The sequence below is a fragment of the Stegodyphus dumicola genome, chromosome 1 (assembly GCF_044657685.1).
Source record: "Stegodyphus dumicola isolate Sdum_Otavi_A_Nest chromosome 1, ASM4465768v1".
NCBI classification, from domain to species: domain Eukaryota; kingdom Metazoa; phylum Arthropoda; class Arachnida; order Araneae; family Eresidae; genus Stegodyphus; species Stegodyphus dumicola.
Window position 1 is genome coordinate 57,182,179 of NC_140768.1, and position 7,030 is coordinate 57,189,208.

The window sequence follows — 7,030 nt, forward strand, 5'->3', positions numbered from 1 at the left end:
TGATTTCTGGATCCGTGGAACGATTCTGATGATAAAATTCCAGCCATGATTGAACCAGGTAAGGTAGATGAGCATAGGGTTTAGCAAGTGGAACTGGTTTTTCTTCTTCGATTTTGGTCAGACACCATAAATCATGAGGAATGGAAGCATATCGAACTCGGTGAAGCGCATACTGACAATCGTATTCGTAACTCTCGAGAAACGTCAATTCGCTCACATCTGTGACGGGATGGAACAGACACGCCGTGTTTCTATTAGCAGGTTGTTTCGGATGAGATTCGAGCATGACATAACTTAAACATAAGAAAGATTTTTTGTGTTCAAACCCGATGACCGTCGAACAGAGTACGACCGGTTGAAGTGGATACGTGGTTTCTGGTTCGTAAAGAATAGGAATCCAGTGCACGGTCGTGGGGATGGCTTGATATTCCATGTACCGCTGATACGGTGATCGAACGTATAAAATCGTTTCCGGTTCAGAACCGTTGACGACGAGTACAATGCATTTCCCGTTAGGATTCGATCGAGTAGCATTTTCGAACCCGATTTGAAATGGGTATTCGATCAAGAGTCCGACCTTCTCAAGCGAATTTCTCTGATCGTACGTATTCAAAATATCTTGGACAATATATTGAGGATGGTGCTGATACGTCCATTGTTTTTGAATGAGCGCCGTACTCTTATTGTACTCAATGGGAAACGGGATGGGTTTCTCAGGATTCACGGACGGTAAAAATTCAATAAAGGAAGACGGAAAAGCCGTTCGCGTTTTCAGAGGATCGTAATAAACGTCCGGTCGATCTTTCCATTCGTTGATGAAATTATGGACGAGGTCATTCTCGTGATGGACCTGGTTGGACAAAAAACAAAGACGATACCTTTTCCCTCCGTCATCTTCTGGTAAATGTAATCTGGGCCCGTTATCATCATCAAAGTAATGTCCTCCTGGATACGGTATATCCCATTCGTCTAAATAGAGAATTGTATGATTATTTTGGGAGCGGTACACGTTTTCGAACACGGGATTTTGTAAATACCGTTCGATCGTTTTAGGATCTTTCACAAAAAATGGTGTAGCGAAAAGTTTGAAAAGATTGTGGGAGGATTCCGATGAATTCGGGATCGTGGGGAAAATGACCCGTTCGTTTTCTAAAAGAAGGATCCATGTTGCATTGCGTTGAAGAAAAACGGTACACGACAAGTCCGACATTTTACAATAGGCGGCTAGAGCGAGAACGAGTGGTTTCTGACTCGGGACGACTTTATCGAAATGAGCGAGTTTTCGAATCACAGAAGGTTGAAGCCGCATATGGGCTAAGGGAAAAAAATCGTATCTTGAATCACATTGAATCCTCCTAAATGCAAGCCATGAAATTGGCTGTAAAGTGTAGCGTATTTATGAATATTCATTATCCTTTGTTTTTGAGAGGGTCGGATTAAAAAAAGAAGAAAATAGACATCTGAGAAAGTATCCGCAAGTGGAAAAGCTTACGATGAGCCGATTTTGTAGTTGGCGTAGTATCCGAACTGACATTCGCTAAGGGGTCTAATAAAATCTAAAATCCATGGCTAGAGAATAGATGGGAAAATCTTTTATGCTTCTGATAAAAACCGCTCGTTGTAAATCCAGAATCCATTGGTTAGAACAGATGCGGGAAATGTATTTGGAATTCTAATAAACAGACCAAACTGCTTTGAGTATCTGCAAGTAAAAAAATCTTACGATGAGTCAATTTTATAGTTGAAGTAGAATCTTGGATCCATTAAGGATATTGATAGAACTTGTATGTAATTAGAGAGAAAGGAATGAACAAGATAAAATGAGTTATGAATCATTTCTCCGATCCGTTTTTGGATCTAATTATAAAACATTTATGCCTTTTATTCATACTATTCAGCTTTACTGTTTATTTGTCATTACATTAGTAATTTGTCTGACCATCTACATGATTTATGAAACACAGCAAGACAAATATTAGGAAAACTATGTTCCCCCTTCATGGTATTTGTTTTTCAGACATATATATTATGGATTAAGTTATTTCTTTATCAATAGCGTCAGATCCTGGCACCCATTCAAAAAATCATTAATAATAATTTAATATCATTAATAAAATTTTGAAACCTTCTAGTATAAACCTTTTTATCAAATTTTTAGTAAAATAAAAAAGATCCTAAAATCCTTACCTTTTAAATCTAGTGTGTCCCATAGGACAAACCGGTTTGTCCTATGGGACACACTACATTTAAAAGGTAAGGATTTTAGGATCTTTGTTATTTTACGGTTAAGGAAAATTTAAAAGTTTTATGGAATCCTTATATTTTTTTTAATCAATTTACTTTTTAGGTACCAAAAAAGGATTAGATTAAAAAATATAAGACGAAGTGAAAAATAATAGATAATAATTAATAATGAAGGGTAGGAATCAAGATGGATACTGAGGAACCTACAACTTTATCTGAAAGGAAAAGAAAAAGAAAAGCATATTTGAAACATTATTGGTCACTGGAACGAGTAAAAGAAGCAAATCGATGGAGAAAACGAGAAAGGCGAAAAGATCCAAACGTTCGATTCAAAGAAAAAGAATACCAACGAATGAGACGATGGAAATGTTGGGATAACGCTCTTCCTAAACATAGACATAAGCCTGACAATACAGTATTCAAATAATGTCCGTCGATGGAGGAATGTCAAAATATTATTAAACGTATGAATATTTCGGAAGGAACACGAGCTAAGTATGAATTTTATTTTAATGAATTCTATGATTGGTATCAAAAACATGGTGACGGTATAAAATATCATTATAAAAGAGCACTAGAGATATATGAAAAGTATCTGACTGAGGAAAAGAGGAAATCGTATAATAAAATAAAAAATAAAATCGTGTTTTTATACCGTTTGCTCGGTGAAAAAAGGGAGCGCTCGAACCAAATTCATATTAAAAGATGTCAAGGTCCTCTTCTTACATTAAATGATCTCAAAAAACTTAGAAAAATAGTTATAGATCGCTATGAATATGAAGAGATGGCTTTATTTATTCTTGTCATTCTTGAAACTGACTTAAAAGCAAACGAAATTTTAAAACTTCTGAACGAAACAGATCTTCGACGACATTATGCAGAAAAGAAATTGGCATCGTCCAATATATGGGATCAACGTAATCGGTTTTTGTATGAATTTTTGGCTTGGGTTATTGCCGGCCCACTTTTCCCTCGATCATTAGATGGTTGCTTAAGAAAATTAAAACGATTCTTTCGAAAGTATTTTCCGTATCGACCCTTTAATCCTTCCTATACTATCATTAAACGTTCCATGAAAATTGCAAAATATCGTAAATATATACGAGAAGAAGCTAAAAAAGAGATGGAATCAGTAACACAAGAGTCTATTCTTTAAAAAACTTTCAAAAAATATAGGGATCATTGCTTTTATGGATTGAAAAAGATAACCAGATTGGATCTTCAAAAGCACTTCGTAATCTGAAGTAGAACTCAAAACACTTATATAGGTTCAAAAAAAATAGGATAATCATTTCTTTCTAGTAAAACGAAAAATAATTAAGAAGGAAAAATCTCTTACCTTTATTGAAGCATTTGTCGTAACGTAGAAGCTGCGTTGAAAGATGTTACCTCTTCAGCAGTACAGACTGATCTGTAGGGAATGTCGGATTGTTTAAATAGATAAGTGAGAGTCTGGATAATTAAAAAACCATAAGGATCAAATCGATTGAATTGGTAGGAAGAAAAAAAAAATTCTCTCTTTTCGTCCGAAATTGATGTCTTCAATTTTTCGAAATTGTGAGACATCATTTTCAGACGAAAAGAGGGGTAATTTCTAATTGCACCCAATGTAAGATAGAGTCACGGTTTGTTTTTTCAAAAAATTTGAGACATTTTCAGACGTACATTTTTTAATGATCCAGTTCATTACGGATCCCGATAAAACCGAGCTATATTCCTATGCACACACTGAGGTTTTCCTTGAATCATAGCCTTTACTTGTGGAAATTGACACATGCATTCATGTTGATTGAACCCCCTATAGATAAATGTACCATTTTGACAAACGTCTTTCGCCAATTCTCCACAATCCGGTCCATTGTAAAAAGCTGGATCCGTACAGTAACACGACCACTGATAGAATCCATTTTTTTCGGTAAGAATAATCATACCCCCTTTTTCAGTTTGACACGGGTAAGGATTCAGTTTGGGCATACAGAGTCCTCGAACACATTGCATTTCTTCCCCGTTTGTGCAAAGAAAATCACATGTATCCACACACCAGACTTTTTCTCGTCGACAATCTTTAAGCGGTATAGATTCGTTCATGGGGATGGAATCCGATTCTATGACAGAAGTAGGAAAGAAAAATAGAAAGAGACCAAACATCATCAAGAATATATACATTTCAGCCATCTTTTTTTTTTTTTTTTTTTTTCTTTGGACAAAAAACAAAGGATAAGGATATGGAAAGACGAGTTGATCAACACGAAGAACGTCGATCTTGTCGTCAAACGGCTCTTCAGTCTAAAATTAATACTTGGCGAGATGCTTGTACGGCATGCTTTAAAATCATGGATGATTGGGCCACGATCGATTTTAAAAAATTCCATTTCATATTTGAACGATGGGTCTCGATTCTCAATCGTATCTTGGAAAATCCAATTCGTCGATTGGACCGTTACGAAATGTCCATGTATTATTGTGAAGAGCCAGGAGGACCCAAAGAGGTTATTCAGTTATATATTAATGAAACCGAAACCGAGGAAGGAAAAATTCCCGTCTACGTTATTTTTAATCTTTTCGAGTTTATTAAAATTCATCGCAATTACTGCTTAAACTATTCTACTTCGAACAAGATGCTGGTAGATCAAAACAGGGGCACGATCAATATGAACACCTATTATGCTAATCAGGTCAATGTAGATCAAACTCGATTTTATCGTAATGAAACGACATGGCAATTATTATTCATTTTTACTTTACATGCCTTGGCTCATTTAGATGTGTTTGATTTATACGATCACGCTTACTATGATACACACCAGCACGTTCGAGATTCAGTTTTCTTCCGATTATATTTCTATGGACAAGTCATTTGGGCAATATAAAGCAAAAAAAAAATGTCTTATCCTTCCAAAGTTCCTATTGAGTATGTTCAAAAAGTGTTAGAAGAGAAATTAAATCGAAACGTGTGTCGTTCTGAATTGACAGGGACATGTTCGTTGGGGCACGTTTTATTCGACTTGTCTCATTTACAAAAATTTTTTCCCCGCTATAGTCCAGAAGAGTTTATAAAGTTTCGAGACGATAAATTTATAATCATTCCGGGAAATTACTGGTATGACGCTATGAGTGAAGAACCTCGTGTCCAAGACTATGTAAAACGTTTCTTAAACCGTAATAAAGTAGAAATAAATCCAAATATGCGGCGTCGATCTCAACGTCAACGTTCTAGAAGTCGATCGAGAAGTCGATCTCAAAGTCCAACGAGAGTCCGAACACGATCTCAAAGTCCAACAAGAGTCCGAAGTCGATCTCCAAGTCCAACAAGAGTCCGAAATCGATCCCGAAGTCGCTCTTCGAGTATAGATATACCCATTCGGCATTACTTGGCTCCTCTACCCAAAAAAAGAGGGAGAAAGAGAAAGTCTAAACTCAAAGCTCGTGTTGGCTACGATCAAAAGTTTATAAAAGCCCTCGAGACAAACGAATCAGGTCTGATTCTAAAACCGACTCGAGGAATGGATCGAGATTTAAATTTGCCGGGATCTATTTGTCGGGGTATTCGCCAAGTCTGTCGCTACAAGGATCCTCAAACGAAACATTACATCAATTTTGTTCGTGACGGGAGTGAAGACGATGAGTACGTGCTGCAACTGGAATATTAACAAATGATGGGATTTTCTAACGGATTAAAAGCTAGCGGGACAAGAGCCTTCCAGTGATCCGAATAATATAAATTATAAGGATCGTAATCATATACATAAGACGGTAAAATGGCTTTATCGGTATGATTCTTCCAAGCATAATCATCTCGAAGGGACAATAATACTGATTTAGAAGTGCACGGTGACAATAAACCTTGAATCATGCGTGTTTCCAGTAAAAGAGATGAACGGTGTCCAAAATATTCGGGATCCATAATTTGATGAGTGATCTTGGCCGTTTTATAGTTATACACCCATAGTCGTATGGACTGGGGTAAATATCGAGTACTTTCGTCGTGAGTTAAGTTCAAAAATTCTCGAATGGCAGGAATGTTACTATTCAGATACATTATGAAATTATAAATTTGTTCTTCGAACATCTTGTATTTAAACATATCAAATTCAGCAAGATGGTGACTGAACAGTTTAACACGAAAACATTTTTCCGGATATTGATTTATATTAAAATCTTTAGGATCGATTTGTCGTCGAATAACCAATTTACTACTCTCGTCCGAAGTGATAAATTCCAGTTTATATGGATTGGATTCTTCTAAATATCTTTGATTCAACTCGAAACATGGGGAGTCAAATCGTTTTACTTTCCCGTCTGATTTATAAACCTCTTTGTAATAAATATCCATGACCACATAACCCAATAAAATGGGATATTTTTTCTGTTTCAATAAATCGAGGACGAGTTGTTTATAATCCATCTTCTTGTTTATCTCGCAGAAAGCCACGTTCGAATGAGTTGACGAATAGGCTCATGGGGCATGAGTTCTTGAAAAGTATCTAAAACATCGGCCAGACTGCGTTGTCGACTTTTACAAATCAGTTGATGCGTTACATCGTTGAAGACGACTTTCTCGGAGAGAATGCATTGACCACGACATTTCTTCTTAAAATAATCCGGATGCATGAGTTTCACGTACCGAATAATGTCTCGAGTCGTTCGTCGTTTCAAGAACCGATGCCATTTCTTCTCGTTTAAAAATTCTCGATGACCGATGCGTTCTCTCTTTTCCACATTCAGAGCTCCAATATCCACGAGCACGGGATGATGGTCCGTGTACACAAAAGAACATAATTTTAAA